The sequence below is a fragment of the Narcine bancroftii genome, chromosome 5, assembly GCF_036971445.1.
Source record: "Narcine bancroftii isolate sNarBan1 chromosome 5, sNarBan1.hap1, whole genome shotgun sequence".
NCBI classification, from domain to species: domain Eukaryota; kingdom Metazoa; phylum Chordata; class Chondrichthyes; order Torpediniformes; family Narcinidae; genus Narcine; species Narcine bancroftii.
This window is the reverse complement of record NC_091473.1, coordinates 23,890,539-23,908,618: the sequence shown is the minus strand read 5'-3', so window position 1 is coordinate 23,908,618 and position 18,080 is coordinate 23,890,539.

Below are 18,080 nucleotides of genomic sequence, written 5' to 3'. Positions count from 1 at the left end.
ATGTTCCATTTCTGTATCTCTAACTCCTTTTCTATTTTCTTGGACTCCAGAGGGGTCTCTACATCTATTACTCCCCCTTCTATTTTTATTAAAGGGGCCTGTACCTCGTCTGATGTGTCCCTATTCCCGTGGTTCTTGTCACACCCCAGTGTCTCAATATCTGAATATAAGGGACGTGACTCCAGTGTCCCATCTGGGGTGCCAGAGAGAGAGAGAGAGAGAGAGAGAGAGCATAGCGAGAGAAAGAGATAGAGAGGCAGATACACAGAGCACAAGAGATAGAGAGAGAAAATGCCTTGCACTGGCCCCACTGGGAGAAAAGTCTTCAGATTAACACTTTCGTTTCAAAGGTTTTAAAAGGTTCTCATCCTGTGATCACTGGTCTGGATCAGATTGGGTCTCCCACCACTGGGAACTATCACTCCTTCCTTCCCTCCCACCTCGAGTGAGCTACACGTCAGCCCACAATGTCTGCCCTGATCCCGCAATGGTGGGGGTGCGGGAAAAAGGGAGGGAGAGAGGATAAAACAGGATCCCATTTGATGCGGAGCTGGAATTGTGGGCACAAAATTAAAACCAAATTGTATTTCTCTGCCCTGCCCAACCTGGGGATTTCAGGGCAGCACCGCCACAGATTGGGATTGGGAGGGGGAGTGGGTGAGAGAGGAGGGGGGGGAGAAGAGAGAGAGGGGGAGAGAAGAGAGAGGGGGGAGGGTGAAAGGAGGGAGGGAGAGAGCAAACCCGGACACTTCGTGGCTGGAAACTGGAAACAGGCACTTTTCCTTTCCCTTCTGTGTTTTGTTTCTTCCAGCTTATCTAAGACACTACGTTTTAAATTTTTTTTTTTCTCTCACCTGTCAGGAACATCTCAGTGCCCCCGGGTAACCAACCCCTCTTCCTCCAGCGGTCTACACATTTTCGGAGCATTTTTTGTTTTTCCAATGCCGCATTACTGGTATTTCGCTCCTCTAATTCCTGATTAATTTCCTTAATAACTTGGTCAAAAGTCTTAGCAGGCAACTGTACAGCCATAGCTGCGGGACCGCTTTCTAATGCCTGTTTTAATTTAGGTTTTTGTCTGTTTAGGGGATCTATGTCAACGAAAATTGCTTTTAAAAATGTCCCCTTGCAAGCTGGATGACTAATATCTTTTAAAAGAACAGTCTCGAAGTCTTGTCCTCCAATTGACTTCAGACTGTCCTGTATACTCTGATTGCTCGTTTTCCACTCTCTGTTTTCCCAAAGGGGTCTGAAAGTTAAATTACAACTAGAAAACCAAATATTTGGGCTATACTTTTGTCCTGTTTCCCTGTACCAATCTATGAATTTACGTAACTTTATCTCCTTGGTGATGTTGGGAATACCCTCATTTAACTTATCAAAAGTATTTCGAATAAACTGGGTGTCTCTTAGGAGTTTGTCAACTTTTTCATTAATATCTCCTACCTGATCCGGACACAGCTGTCGCAGCCTTCTGTCGTCGTTCTTGTTCACCAGGCAGGCGTCCCTGAGTACTTTTTTTGTTGTCTCAAGGTCTCTAGTGTCTGCTGTGGTATTCCACCACGGCGAATTGGGGAAATAAATTCTTAACTTCTCAAGTGTACAGACATTATCATACCTACCGGACATTTATAAGTCGGTCTCTCAGATACAATTGAGGCCAATAAGCCTGAACCTTTGTTTTCTTTCAAAGCCCAACCTTCACGTGGGAGATTTCTCCTCTTAATAACCAGTTTAGGGCAGAAAACTCAGGTCCTCAATTGTTTATAGACCACCTTCTCACTCTATTGGACTTTGCAACGACACAATAAAGACTTTTAAACTCTAGTAGTTTCTTGCGAAGCACTTAATAAATGTCATTCAAACACCTTAAGGACTTTTATCTTGTCTGTAATCACTTACGTGTTACAATCCTGGCATGCGACCTTCAATTGTGGTCGTCTAATTTGTCCGATCTCCAGTTCTTACTGACAATCATAAAGATTTTAAAAAAAAAAGAGAATTTTGTTAAAACAGGCTTCTCTGGACCTTTTTATCAGCCGGCTGAGATGATTGTCAGAAAAAACAGAAACCGTCGTCCAGTGTTCACTCACCCATCACGTCGGGGTCACCAAATTGTTAGGTCTGCTTTGTTCATGAATGAGTGAGACAAACACCAGGCTGAGTCGAAATCAGGGTTCTTTGTTCTTTATTACCGGATTGTAACACTTGCGACTAACAAAGTTAGTCGGAGAATGCATTCTGCCGTTATCAGCAAAATGGTGATTTTTTATACCCTTGGATACATGCTTAGAACATCATCATATCATTACTTGTCCAATGACTAAAACTGTTGCTATCCTTTCCCTGCTAGCTTCCTGCCTCTCAATCCATCAATGTCTCTCTTATCTTGTAAGTACAAGGATGCATTCTGTTACTCCTTAGTACTGGGTGACTCCTTCTCCGGTCCCATCTCATGATGTTTTACCTAACAGGAGTACAAGGACACCTCCCCTTCTTGTTACTGCCCTGTACAGGGTAACTCCCTACACATTCCCATCTCATGATGTTTTACCTTACACTGGGTAAAAAAATGTTTTCTCATCTCCGTCCTAAAGGGCCTACCCTGTATTCTTAAACTATGCCCTCTAGTCCTCGTCTCCCCCATCATTGGGAACAAGTAATCCGACTTCACCCTGTCTATCCCCCTGATAATTTTGTATACCTCAATCATGTCCCCCCCTCATCCTTCTAAACTCCATCGGATACGTCCAGTTTTTCTAGCCTTTCAGCATATGTCAACCCTGCCAGCCCTGGAACTAACCTTGTAAATCAGCGCTGCACACCCTCTATAGCTAGTATGTCCTTCCTCAAAATTGGAGACCAGAACTGGATGCAATACTCCAGGTAGGGTCTCACCAGGGCCTTGTACAACTGCAGAAGGGCGTCTCTGTTCCTATACTCCAATCCCCTCTTTATGAAAGCCAACATGCCATTTGCCTTCTTCACTGCTTTCTGAACCTGCATGTTAGCCTTCAGTGACCAGTGAACAAGTACACCCAGATCCATTTGCACCTCCCCACTCCCTAGCTTGTCTCCATTTAAATAATACTCAGCTTTCCTATTACTGCCCCCAAAATGGATAACCTCACATTTGCTTACATTGAACGTCATCTTCCATTCAGCAGCCCACTCCCCCAACCTGTCCAAGTCCCTCTGCATTTTCCTGACATTCTCCTCACACCCCACACTGCCACCCAGTTTAGTGTCATCTGCAAATTTGCTCACGTTATTAATAATCCCCTCATCCAAATCATTTACATAAATTACAAACAACTGAGGACCCAATACCGATCCCTGCGGCACTCCACTCGTCACATCCTGCCATCCTGAAAAAGACCCGCTTACTCCAACCCTTTGTAAACACGGGCAATAGTTGATAGGATTGGCTGGTGTCTTACAATTTCTTTGGAATAGGTCATGATGTAAACAGCTGATTATCAATATATGCTGGCTTCAAATGGTCAATTGGGACAGTGTCAATCTTTCTGTCCCGCCGAATCATGAAACTTTTCGGTTGGCATTGGATGACCTCATGAGGGTTGTTGTAAATTTGCTGGAATGGATGGCGAACAGTGAACCATTGTTGGAATCCAAGTGGTGCATACAAGGTCAGTGATAGCTTGGAACAGCTCTCACGTGTGGTTTGAGTTTTCTGATAACCATTAATATTTTTTACCACTTGAGTATATAGTGTGATATTTTGATTCCATGCTTATTCATAATGTTCATGGGAAACCGTTCCAAATGTCCTGCTGAGTCAGTTACAGCTCAAGGCTTCAGTGAACTGGTTTGATTCGTGCCTCCAGTGCTATCTGTGTGAAGTTTGCAAACTCTGCCTGTGTGGACTTCATCTTGGTGTTCCACTTTCCTCCCACATCTCAAGGACTTGTGGAGTTGTTACATAAATGTCTGCTTTAACTTGTCCCAAGTGTTGATGCCTCCTCCATCAGCTGTGGGTGTGTGCGTGAAGTGAAGTGAGGTGGGGTTGGGGAGTTGTTTTAGTTATAATCAGGAGAGAGAATAGATGGCAGAGACTGGGAATATGACTGATGGGGTTATTCTGAATGCACCAGCAAGGCAGCAGAGCAGGAAAGCATGCCTGTCCCCTGCCAAGAAGAAGCCTGGGAGAGGACCCCACAGGGAAGATGACTCCAGCAGTGGATCAGGAAGGGGTTCATAGATTGAAGGACTGCAAGCTGCTGAAGACTGGCTCATGTGATCAGGATATCAGGACCAGGATTCGTGAAGGTGCCGATGATGAGCAGTGCTCCTGAAAGGACTCGAGTGCCAATAGTTTCCTTATCAGAGGTTTAGAACTTGGGAAAACCCTCTGGTGGCGCTGCCAGAGCTACTGTAGCAGCAGCTCTGCTGCTGGTGTGGACCAGTGGGGAGCGAGCAAGCAGAGATGCAGTGGTCCTGCAGGGTTCAGCTGCTCACTCGACTGCTGTCATCTCCACACAGCCTTTGAATGGCCCATTGAGAAAGCCGGTGGTGGTGGTTTTAGTTGAGTCCCACCACCGTATGTCTGCGCCCAAGATGGTGGTGCCTATTAATCAATAGCAGCCACGAGGGGCTGCAGAATCCAGGGAAGCAGAGGACTGGAAGATCACCCTCAGAGGAGATGACCTACAGGGACGGTGACCATGGAGGCAGACCAGTGAGGGGGGTTCTGCAGCTTAGGGACCAGTGCACGCGGCGGGCTGCGGGCTGCTGGCGACTTGGGGCAAGGAACTGCTGTTGACAGTCCCGCATTGGGCTGTGGACTGCTGGAGACTGGCTTGAACTGACTGGAAGGGTACCAGGTATTGGAACCGGAATGCGAGGAGGTGCCGAGGACGCTGAAGCTTCCTGACTGTGCTGGAGGTTCAGATCTGGAGCTCAGATTGCCAAAGGTTTGGACTTGTCTCTGTGTGGCTGCGGAAGTGCTGGAGGTTAATCTACGTACACTGGGTGACTCTCTCTGGGGGGGGGGGGGCGCGAGTGGGGGAGAGAGATTCTCTTTTGCTTCTCTCTCTCTCCAAGTCTGACAGTAAGAGGTGCTTTGGCAATTCCTGCTGGTAGTGAATCTGTCGTCCTTGCAGCAGGAAAAAAGAAATTTCATACAATATGATACTTTTATTACTATGATAATAGATCTTGAAGAGCTTGGGTTCACCACCGGAACAAACAGGAGACTGGGTTACAGAGGTTATAGGAGCGCAGAGGGAGAATCCATGGATACTGTGTCCCTGAGGCTACATGAGTGCGAGGAATGGGAAACGTATGACCCCATTAATAGGATTGGATTTTTGATCACCTATAGTCAGCGAGAAATGAAGGAGCAAATCTGCAGAGTGATAGCAGACAGCTACAGATCTGTGCCCAAGATAACAGCGCCGATACTCTGCAGCAGCCACAAGGGGTTGCAGACTCGGGGGTGCAGTGGACTGCACAGGGCACCATAAAAAAGGAGAGCATTTCCCCCCTTCCACCCCCCCCCATTGAAAAGGAGAAGCAATGGAGACGATCCTAAAGGACAGTGACTATGGTGGACTAGCGAGGGGCTCAATGGCTGAACGACTTGAGCAGGTATGTTAAAAGCAAAAGAATAATAAGGGGAAAAAATTGATCCTCTTGAAGATCTGAGCAGTTGGCTATGTATGGAGCCAAAGATATGGATGATATCTTTAATATTTGGGTTTTTTTTTGCATCTGTATTTACTTGAGGATCTGGCCCAGAGTCCATGGAAATGAGGCCAGCGAGCAGTGAGGTCGTGGAACCTATATAGATTAAAGAGGAGGAGGTGCTTACTGTTTTGGGCAAATAAAAGTGGATAAATTGCCATGGCCTGACAAGGTTTTCCCTAAGACCTTCAGCGGTGCTAGAATAGAAATTGCAGTCTCTGGCAGATATATTCAACATGTCATTGTTGCGCCATTTACAAAAGGCTCCAAACATAATATGGGGAAATGTAGAATGGTGAGCATGACATCAATAGTGGGTGAGATATTGGAAGGTGTTCCTAGAGATCGAATATGCAAGTGTTTAGATTGACATGGATTGATTAGGGCAAGTCAACCTGGCTTTGTGCGTGGTAGGTAGTGTTTAATCTTTTTTCAAGGCAGTGACTGGAAAGGTTGATGAAGGTAAGGCCATGGATGTTGTTTACATGGACTTTAGTAAGACCTTTGACAAGCTCCTGCATGGGAGGTTTTTCAGGAAGGTTCAGCCGCTTGGTGTTCATGGTGAGGTAGTAAATTGGATTAGATATTGACTATATGGGTAAGATGGATCTCTTAATGGATACTGAGCTAATAGTAGAGAACAATTGATATTCTAGATGATTGAGGTTTACACCAGTCCAACCCCTTCCTTCAAAATGCAAACTATTTCCCAAGTGTACTGAGCTATAACATCAATTTGGTTCATATGTTCCAGTAGAATCCACCACATTTAATTCTAAATTTTATATATTTTTTAGGAGGTTGCCATGAAAGTTCATGAGAGAAAAGTTGTGGATGTTGTCTATGTGGACTTTAGTGAGGGGCCTTTGCCAAGGTTCCATATGGGAGGTTTTTCAGGAAGGTTGATGATACTCTGTAAACTGGATTAGTTTGGTTAAATGGGAGAAGCCAGAGCTTGGTGGTGGATGATTGCTTCTCTCATGGGAGGTTTGTTACTGGTAGTGTGCTTCAAGAATAGGTGTAGGGTCCACTGTTGTTTGTCTTCTATATCAATGATCTGGACGATAATGTAGTAAATTTAATCAGCAAGTTTGCAGATAGCACAAAGATTAGAGATGTCATTAACAGTGAGGATGCTTGCAAAGCTTGCAGAGGGATCCAGACCAACTGGAAAACTGGGTTGCAAAATGGCTGGTGGAACTTAATGCAGACAAATGTGAGGTACTTCATTTTGGAAGATCAAACCAAGGTAGGACATGGTAAATGGCAGGATACTGAAGAGTGTGGTGGAACAGAGGCATCTGCAAATACAGATATATAATTCCCTGAAAGTGGCATCACAGGTGGATAGGGTTGTAAAGAGAGCTTTTGGAACATTGATCATCATAAATCAAAGCATTATGTAAAGGAGTTGGGATGTTATCGTGAAATTGATGAGGCCAAATTTGGAGTATTGTGCAACTTTGCTCAAACTATAGGAGGAATATCAATATGATTGAAAGAGTGCAGATTTACAAGGATGCTGCCAAGACTTGAAGAACTGGGTTGCAGGGAAGGGCTAAGCAGGTTAGGACTTTATTCCCTGGAGTGCAGAAGAATGAGAGGAGATTTGATACAGTATACAAAAAGGAGGGTTGAGATAGAGAAAATGCAAACAGGCTTCTTCCAATGAAATTTTGTGAGATAAAGACAAGAGGTCATGAGTGCAGAATGAACTGGCAACTGAATTGGTAAATGCAGACTCAATTTTGATATTCAAGAAAAATGTGGACAGGTACATGGACACAAGAGGTATAGAGGGATACAATCCAGGTGCATGTCCTTGGGGATTGGCAGAAAAATAGTTTGCCACAGACTAAAAGGACCAAGAGTCTGTTTCTGTGATGTAGTGTTCATCAGCTGTAAAATAGGTCTCTTAAAGGAGGATAAAGGGATGGTCTGCTTTTAAAATTAATGCATGAAAAATAGAACAGAGTTTTTTTTTTAATTTGCAGATCTTGTGCAGGGAAGCAGGAAAATAGTGATCAGAGTAAAGAGGTCATTTATTCTTACCATTTCTCTTTACATCCTTTCTAGATCTCTCCAGATCTGTACAACTGACTCCTGTTTTCTCACCAATTCTGCAAATTATTAGAAATAAATGAAAGGAATTTGCATTCATTATTTGTATCATGCATGCTGTTAAATTTAATCACAGATGAGTTGATAAAAGGCTGGTTATTGGGGGTGGCCATCTTTTCTGCCAAAGCTCCTAGAGAATTGACAGGATGTTTCAGGATATTACTTGAAAAAAGTCTTTAGCTGGTACCTTTTGATTAAAAACACAATGCATTTTAATTCTCACTCCAAGGCATAGTCATGCAAAGTGACAACAAAAATTGAATGTATCAGCAAAATGTTTTCCCATTGCAAGCAAAACAAGATTCTATTCCCCATTAGCAAAAGAGTCAAATTTGCAAAGGAGTGTCAGGTCTTCAGGATCTTGATGCCAAATCCCTAACTTCAGGGCTTGCTGCCATGAAGCAGGAGGAGGCCATCTGGCCTGTCGAGCCTGCTCCACCATTCAATGAAATCATAGTTGATGTGTTCATTTTCCACATATCCCTTATCCCAAATCTATCCAACTTTGTCTTCAATATATTTACTGAGGTAGCCACCACTGCTTCAATGGGCAGTGAATTCCATAGATTTACAACCCTCTGGGAAAAGCAGTTCTTCCCAATCTACTACCCTGAACCCTGAGGCTATGTTCCCTAGTTCTAGCCCAACTCTTTCCTTGTAATCAGAAGAAAGTTGTGTAAGATTAACGCTGAATTGTGCACATTTTTTTCAGTTTAAATACTGTGCATTGATCCAATTTGGCCATTAAATTTTCATCTCTTCCCAAAAATATCCTTATAGGCATTGCTGAGCAGACCACAAGAGCCAGAGAAGGGCCACAATGGAAATGACAGAAGTCTCAGCAAAAGAAAGCAACTTTTTGCCTACTGTTAGCTGGGGGCAAGGATGGAAATCATGGACAGACAGTTTGTGTTCTTTGGAATTTTTAGGAAGGTTCCACAACAGGTGATGGGAGAGATCTTAGCAGTATCCAAACCAAAAGGGTACAGAGGATGTAGTGACTATGGATCTGAGGACTACTCTCAATATTTATACCTCAAGATCTTTCCAAAGTTCATTTAGGACATGGGATAATGAAGGTGGCAGCTCATAAATACAACAGGCAGGTGACAAATAGTTTGTTTGCAAGGAATGATATTTACATCAAATTTGCCACCAACAAGACCAGGCAAAATAAGTGGATATTTGGATCTGTGATTGTGGTTGACTTCCAGCATGCAGTACTTCACCCAAAGCCACCCAGTATTTAGTTCTAAAGTAAAACCCCTGGTATCCAGCATCTATGGGGAATGGTAGTTTACAGGGGTAGAAAATGAAGGGCATTTTCCAGTTGCTTGAGACTTACACTTACAATGCCAAACTAATAACCCTGCATTAAGAATAAACTATTTAAAAGACAAAAATGCTATACTCTCCTTATGCTAAACAAACTTCACTTGCATGAATATATAAACCTTAAAACATTTTACTTTTTTATCAGTCACATTCTTTGACATTTAAATGTCACTGCATCTGCAGATTCCTCCCCCTCCACGGCATCACCAAAAAGAACGATCGCATTATAGATAAAGCCTTTGTCTGGGGTATCTCTTACTAAGCAGGGATAAGGAGACACATTGAGAGTCATCCCAATGGTGAGCATAATCAGCCAGCTCTTCATTTTGGGCATTGCCATTGGTGCTTCATACAAGTTTGTTACATGTTTTCATTTTACATCTGTGTGAGGCTGCCACTTTGAGAACAAGTTTAACAAAACCCTGCAGGCTTTAGAGTTTGGCTGTGAGCTGACAGATAAGGTGAGGAAAGCATGTTCTTAAATTGGATACATCTGAAGAGAGAGTAAATAGTCCTGGAAAACCCAGGTGCAGCGACTGTGTGACCAACAGATTCAAGACACTGTACATAGTTTGCTCAGGGGCCATTTTAAGGAAACAGTGCTGTTGAACAGAGCTCTTGGAAGTACTACAGGACTGAAGTGACTTTGTATGTGGTTATGGACAATCTGTCTGGTTTCTCCGTGTTGTAAGTGAACGAGAATAGCACTCTGTGAGAAAAAAGGAAATGTCACTTTGAAAGGGGGCTTGTTGAATTCCATTGTGGCCAAAGGAAAAGAACGTTTCTCTGGAATCACTTCAAGGATTTTGTGAGTTAATAAATAATCTGTGACCCTAGTCTGTCCCACCTACTTCATGAACTTCTTTGCATCTATCTAAATCCTGCATGTCACATTGGTTTAAAACCTATGTGTCAGCATTGGATTTTTTGAGAGTGAACTTTGAACTGCCTTTCCAGAATTGGGCCCAAGCTGCAGTGGCAAAGGCATCAAACACAGACAAACACATTAAGTGTAGATAAATTAGATAAGGTGTAATATTAATGTTAATAATTAAAAATTAAATTTAAAATATAACTCTCTGGGCTAATTTCTATTGCTGCTGTCTGGTATTTAACAATTCAAACAACTGCTATAAGCAAAGCATGACCAAGGGACTCCACAGGCTAAATATTTGCTCCTCACTTCACCAAAGGTTTGTGTGTTACTTCAGAGCAAAATTACTTCTCCCATTTTAAATTTGAATATTTTAATTTCTTATTTATTTATTTATTTTTCTTGATTATTTTGCTGGTTGCTTGAATTCCAGATAGAGATACCAGGGTTTTACTCCAATAAATGTCATGTAATTGTATATAATTATCTAAATGTCATTGGGTAAAAAGGCATTGAATCCCATTCATTTTTATAAAAATTAGCATGTTCAGCTGTTAGAAAAGCAAAAAAGATAATTCAGGTGCTAAAAATGAAAAATGAAAAAAAATGATGACGCTCAGCAGGTCAGTCGAATTTGCAGAGAGAGGTAAAGAGTTAATATTTCAGAAAAATGAGCTGCTACTCATAGTGCTTTGTTATTTAGAGGGAGAGAAAGAATTGTTTTCCTGTTGCACAGATGTATCTATTAGATGCACAGCTAATTTTAAAATCAAATGAAGTCAAAGAAAACAGGAGAATATGCTGTGCAAAATATTGCAGACAAGATTGTGAGCACCCTGACATTGTTTTGACAAGAATGAAAGTAGTTTGCAGCAGAAACAGATTTCATTGGCACCTGAGGGTGTGTAAATAGGTTCGTTAAGCAATGATGTTCTATGTCACACATGTCAAACTCAGGCCCGCGGGCCAAATTTGGCCTGTGATATAATTATATTTGGCCTGTAAGATCATATCAAATATGTATTAGAGCTGGCCCGCTGGCTGCCGCGCCAGTATAGCGCATGGACAGCTAATACTACAAATCCCAGAATGCTTTGCAAATGCGTTGGCGTCAGCCCGCTAATCGCCCCCACCTCCTCTCTTTACTTTCATTAGCATCTGTGACCTGTCGCCCAACTCACATGTAATAAACCCTTACGGAAAATGGCCAAACGAAAGACAGAAAACAGGACCTTTCAAGACAGGTGGGAGGCAAACTCTGATGAACTTGCATCTAAGAAATGCCAAGTATGTGGTTTAAATCCAGGTGCATCAGAGTAAATCACAGTGTCGCAAGCTAAGCTTGGATTAATATTTTCTTTGGTTAACTTTGGACTGTTCATAGTTGAAAGATTGGATTTTCATTGAAGCAAGTTTTTTTTTTGACTTGTTGGCTTGTGAAGAAAAAAAACATTTAAAAAGAGCTTAAAGGCTATAGAGAAATATTATTTATTGAATATTTTATTTCTCATTTGTTAATGCTTCTTCTGGAAAGAGTTTAACCAAAACTATTATTAAACATTTATTTTAATAAGAAAAAGTTTAACATTACACATGTTGAAAGAAGAGAAAACATGCAGATGTTGTTGAAAATTTTCAATAAATATTTAGTTCGGCCCTCGACTTAGTCCAAGTTTTTAATTTTGGCCCTCGGTGAATTTGAGTTTGACACTTGTGTTCTATGTGGAGTGGATGGAAATGCTTTGTGAACTGGAAAATAAAGTTGAAAATGCACATTTAATGAATGGTGCATTGCGGAAAATGTAAGAATGGAAGGAGTTTTCAGTGGTGGTAGAATCACAAGCACTGGGACTCGGTTACAAAGTAAGGGTCTGTTCATTTAGAACTGAGATTGGTGGAAATTTCTCTCAGATGACAATGAAACTCTGGAATTTGCTGCTGAGGGTGATGGAGGACAAATTATTTAAGTGGAGAGAGAGATAAATATTTGTAAGATTGAGGGCAATAGGGAGCAGGTATAGAAGAGGAGTTGACTTCAGGCTTGAGCGACCTGATATCCTCTACTCCTATTTTCTTGTGTCCTTGTGTTATGGAGAACAATTTTGCTTTGGAAAATAAGATCCAAAGTGCATCACACTTTCACCAACTTTTTAGCTCTGCAAAAAGCTACACATCTCTAATTTGTAGTTAGTTCAGTGATTGGGGGAACACACCATTCTTTGCATCATTCAGCACCCATAGTCAAAAGCCATTGTATTAAAAAAAACGATGAGATCTTCTGTTTAGAAATACGTTTGAGTGGATACTCTCACATTTCCATCTGCCACATTATCATCCAATCACTTGACTTTCCCATACCCATCATCGTTTTAACATCCTTCTCCATTTTCAGAATTCCTGTCCGTTTAATTTCATCAGGCAAATTTAGAAATATGGCATTTAGTTCCCTTGGCCAAATTGTAGATATAGATTGTGAATAGACTCAGTTAACTAAAGATCCATCATGATTCCAAAGAGCCTTATAATATCTACTCAGTATACTTGAGGAAAGTTGAATATGCTATTCTGCTAAGATCACTTACTTGAGAGCAGACACAGTCCAGGGACACTCACATAATAATAGAGAAATAATAGAGGAACTCAGCAGTTTGTGCAGCATCCATAGGAGGTAAAGAGATGTAACTCATGGTTAGGTGCCTCAGCCTTTCTTTGTGAGCAAAATGCAGGCAGGCTCTGAATTAAAAGAAAAGGCAGAGGGAGGAGCACAGTGGTAATTGGATATGGAGAGGAGGCCAAGAAGGAGGAATGAAAAGAATTGATTGGGAGAGGGGTGGGGGTTTGGATCTCTGAATGCAGAGCTGGGGAAAAGGAGACCGAGGGAAAATGGAAGAGAAAGAGTAACAAAGGAGACACACGGGGAAAGATAGTGGTCTGGGGGAGAGGAAGCTAACAGAAACTGGATAAATTTGCTTATACCATCTGGTTGGAGGGTGCCCAGATGTAATGAGGTGATATTCCTCCAGACTGTGGGTAGCCTCAGTCTGGCAGTCATGAGACCATGCATAGACATGTTGGCAAGGGAATGGGAATGACAGACATGTTGATGAGAAGACTCCAGGTCCACTATTCATGAACCCTCCTCTCGTTTAAAAAAAATTACAATTCTGGCCACTGTTTCTTCCTTTCAAGTTCAAATTTCAGATTTATTGTCAGAGTACATGCATTGACATTACATACCACCCTAAGATTCATTTTTTTCTGTGGGTGAGGCAGAGTTACCACTTGTAGTGAAAAAAAATCTGGTTACTCCATATACATATAAATAAAGAACTGTTAATAAATAACAAATGTAAACAAACTGCAATACAGAGAGAATAAAAATTCAATAAAGCACACAAGTAAGAGTCCTTTAGTCCCTGATTGAGTTTGTCGTTGAGCTGTTACTGAACCTGGTGGTGCCAGTTACCTCTTTCCTGATAGCAGCATTGAAAACAGAGGGTGTGCTGGGTGGTGTGGATTCTTGATGATTGCTGCTGCTCTCTGATGGCAGTGTTCCCTGTAATGATAATGAGGATGGTTTTGCCTGTGATGTCCTGAGCTGTGTCGTGTCTTTTGGAGGGCTTTACACTTGGTTATTCGTGTCACCATACCAGACTATGATACAGCTGGTCAGCACGCTTTCCATCACATGTCTGAAGAAATTAGCCAGGGTTTCCGCTGTCATACCAAACCTCTGCAAACTACTGAGGAAGTAGAAGCCCTGACCTGCTTTCTTCGAGATGCCAATAGTGCCTTGGGTCCAGGAAAGATTCTTCAAGATGGTGACTCCCAAGAACTTAAATTTGCTCACCCTCTCCACCTCTGATTGCCCTCACTGATCACTGGATTGTTCACCTGTGATTTACCCTTCCTGAAGTCAACAATCAGCTCTGTAGTTTTGGTATAAGGTTGTTGTTGTTGATGCACCATTCAGCCAAGTTTTCAATCTCCCTCCTGTTTGCTCACTTACCACAGTCTTTATGCACCCACTATCATGGTATCATAGCAATTTTTTCTTTGCAGCATGTAAAGTGAAAGGTAAACAAGAGTTAGACAGCACTTATTAGAACTACAGAACATTACAGCTCAGAAACCGGCATCTTTGGCCCTTCTAGTCTGTGACCATTTTTTCCCCTTGTCTCACTGACCTGTACCCAATTCATATACCCATCCAAATTCTTCTTAAATATTAAAATTGAGCCAGCATTCAGCATTTCAGCTGAAAGCTTGTTCCACACTCTGTGATGAGGTTCACTCTTGTGAACCCCTAAATGTTTCCCCTTTCAGTCTTAATCCACATCCTCTATTTGTGTCTCACCTACTCTCAGTGGAAAAATCCGATCTACATTTACTCTGTCTATCCCCCTCATAATTTTAAATACCTCTATCAAATCTCTCCTCATTCTTCTACGTTCCAGGGAATAAAGTCCTAACCTATTTAACCTTTACCTGTAACTCTGTTCCTGAAGTCTAGGCAACACCCTAGTAAACCTTCTCTGCACTCTTTCTATCTTATTGATACCTTTCCTGTAGTTAGTAAAACTGCACACATACTCCAAATTTGGCCTCACCAATGTCTTGTGCAAATTTAACATGACATCCCAACTCCTATACTCAATACTTTGATTTGTGAAGGCCAATATGCCAAAACTCTTTTCCACCTGTGATGTCACTGTCACATAATTATGTATCTGTATTCCTAGATCCCTCTGTTCTACTGCACTCCTCAGTGCCCTACCATTTACCACATATGTCTTTTCTTGATTTGTCCTTCCAAGATGCAATGTCACACTTGTCTGCAATTCCATTTGCCATTTTTCCAATTGGTCCAGATTCCTCTGCAGGCTTTGAAAATCTTAGCTGTCCACAACACCTCCAATCTTAGTCTCATCTGCAAACATGTTGTTTGAATTTAGCACATTGTTGTTTGTCATCTATATCAATGATCTGGATGACAATGGTCCCTGAGGCACACCACTAGTCACAGGCCTCCAATCTGAGAACCAGTCATCCACCACTACTCTCTGGCTTCTACCATCCAGCCATTGTCGAATCCAGTTCACTACTTCACCATGAATACCTAGTGTCTGAACCTTCCTGACAAACCTCCCATGTGGGACCTTGTTAAAGGCCTTACTAAAGTCTATGCAGACAACATTCACTGCCTTTCCTTCATCAACTTTCCTGGTAGTTTCCTCAAAACTCTATTAGATTGGTTAAACACAACCTACCATGCCCAAAACCATGCTGATTATCCCTAATCAGTCCATATCCATCCAAATAATTATATATCTGATCTCTTAGAACACCTTCCATAATTTACCTATTACTGATGTCAGGCTCACCGGCTTACTTACAGGGTTACTTTTGGTGCCTTTTTTAAACAACCGAACAAGGTGAGCTACCCTCCAATCCTCTGGCACCACATCTGTGGCTAAGGACATTTTAAATATTTCTGCCAGAGTTCCTACAATTTCTACACTTCCCTCTCTAGTTGTGAGGGAATATCATGGTGGGCACTAGGGATTTATCGACCCTTATTTGCTTTAAGACAGCAAGCACTTCCTCCTCTTTAATCTGTGTAGGTTCCATGACCTCATTGCTTGTTTTCCTTACTTCCCACAATTCTGTTCCTTTTTCCTGAGTGAATACTGATTGGAAAAAAAATTAAGATCTCTCCCATCTTTTTTGGCTGCATATGAAGCCAACCACTCTGATCTTCAAAAGATACAAATTTTGTCCCATCTATCCTTTTAATATACCTGTAGAAACCCTTGGGATTTTCCTTTACATCATTTGCCAAAGTAACCTCCTGTCTTCTTTTAACCTTCCTGATTTATTTCTTGATGTTTTTCTTGCATTATTTTAATACTCCTCAAGTACCTCATTTGCTCCATGTTACCTATACCTGTTATATACTTCTGAACCAAATCCCCAATATCCCCTCAAAAACCAAGGTTCCCTATACCTTCTAACCTTGCCTTTGATCCTAACATGAGCACACAAATGCTGTGATAATTGCAATTGAATCCAAACCTTCTAGAAGCAGAGATGAGCATATTTTGCCTCCGGCAATGAACAAAGAAAAGGTATTAAGTTTTTGAGAGCTTGTGCATGATCCCTAAGAATTAGATTGCTCAGTACTAATACTTTGTCATGCTATGATGGTTTATCTTGACCTTTAATTCACCAGAAAGATTGAAGGATTGAATCTATAGCCTTTAAACCTACCCCCCTCCCCACCCTTTCACCAGAGCTGTTTTTGACATTCTGCGGAGAAAAAGCATCATTGTTATTGTTGAAGATCAACCAAATATTTTCAGAAAGCACCAAAGCAGAATAAAACCTTCATTGTATTTAATGAACATCTCATCTATTTATTGTGTCAGCAGTAAAGCCACTTACAAAATGCATATTCTTTTTTTGGAATATTTTATTTTAATTTTCATAGACCTATCAAACATTGTAATCTTTTTTAACATTCATGTAACATACAGAGTCTGTATTTATCCCCCCCATCCTCGTACAACTGAAAGTTCCATCTATTAAATTACCTCAATAGCAAAATGAAAAACACCCATAAATTCCCCTCACTCTTCTTTTGCCCCTCCAAGTTCATCTTTAACCCCTCCCCCACCATCAACAATAACCAAGCAATTGGTGCCAAACCCCCTGCCATTTTGAGATGTGCCCAAAGCACCATCTCCCTCTCTTTCCTTGAGTTCCCTGTATTCATTCTTACTTCAAATTACATTCATATATTATGAATAAAAACATATCCCCCTCGTATTCCTCTCATTTACAATATTTACAGTCCATCTTTCCCCTGATTTCCCTCTTTCCTCCTTATTTACATTTTACAATAGACAATAGGAGCTGGAGTAGGCCCTTCGGCCCGTCGAGCCAGCATCGCCATTTTACAGATCATGGCTGATCACTACCATCAGTACCCCTTTCCAGCCTTATCCCCATAACCCTTAACTCCTTTGCCCACTAGAGTCTTATCTAACTCTCTTTTGAACATAATCAGCGAATCTGCCTCTACCACCCTCTGTGGCAGAGCATTCCACAGATTCACACTTCTCTGGGTAAAAAAATGTTTTCTCATCTCCGTCCTAAAGGGCCTACCCTGTATTCTTAAACTATGCCCTCTAGTCCTCGTCTTCCCCATCATTGGGAACAGTAATCTGACTTCACCCTGTCTATCCCCCTGATAATTTTGTATACCTCAATCATGTCCCCCCTCATCCTTCTAAACTCCATTGGATACAAGTCCAGTTTTTCTAGCCTTTCAGCATATGTCAACCCCGCCATCCCTGGAACTAACCTTGTAAATCTGCGCTGCACACCCTCTATAGCTAGTATGTCCTTCCTCAAAATTGGAGACCAGAACTGGACGCAATACTCCAGGTGGGGTCTCACCAGGGCCCTGTACAACTGCAGAAGGGCGTCTCTGTTCCTATACTCCAATCCCCTCTTTATGAAAGCCAACATGCTATTAGCCTTCTTCACAGCTTTCTGAACCTGCATGCTAGTCTTCAGTGACCAGTGAACAAGTACTCCCAGATCCATTTGCTCCTCCCCACTCCCTAGCTTGTCTCCATTTAAATAATACTCAGCTTTCCTATTATTGCCCCCAAAATGGATAACCTCACATTTGCTTACATTGAACGTCATCTTCCATTCAGCAGCCCACTCCTCCAACCTGTCCAAGTCCTTCTGCATTTTCCTGACATCCTCCTCACACCCCACACCGCCACCCAGTTTCGTGTCATCTGCAAATTTGCTCAAGTTATTAATAATCCCCTCATCCAAATCATTTTCATTTAATCCTGAAGCAGTGGCAGGGTTCTTACAAAGTCCTCTGCCTCCCTGGGATTCTTTTTAAAAAAAACTTTCTTTCCCCTCCTGCCTTTAGTATCATCAGTGTTGCTGGTAAAGGATTGTACACTCTATTCCTTTTTGTTTAAGGGTCTTTTTAACTGGGTCAAATTCCCTCCTGTGT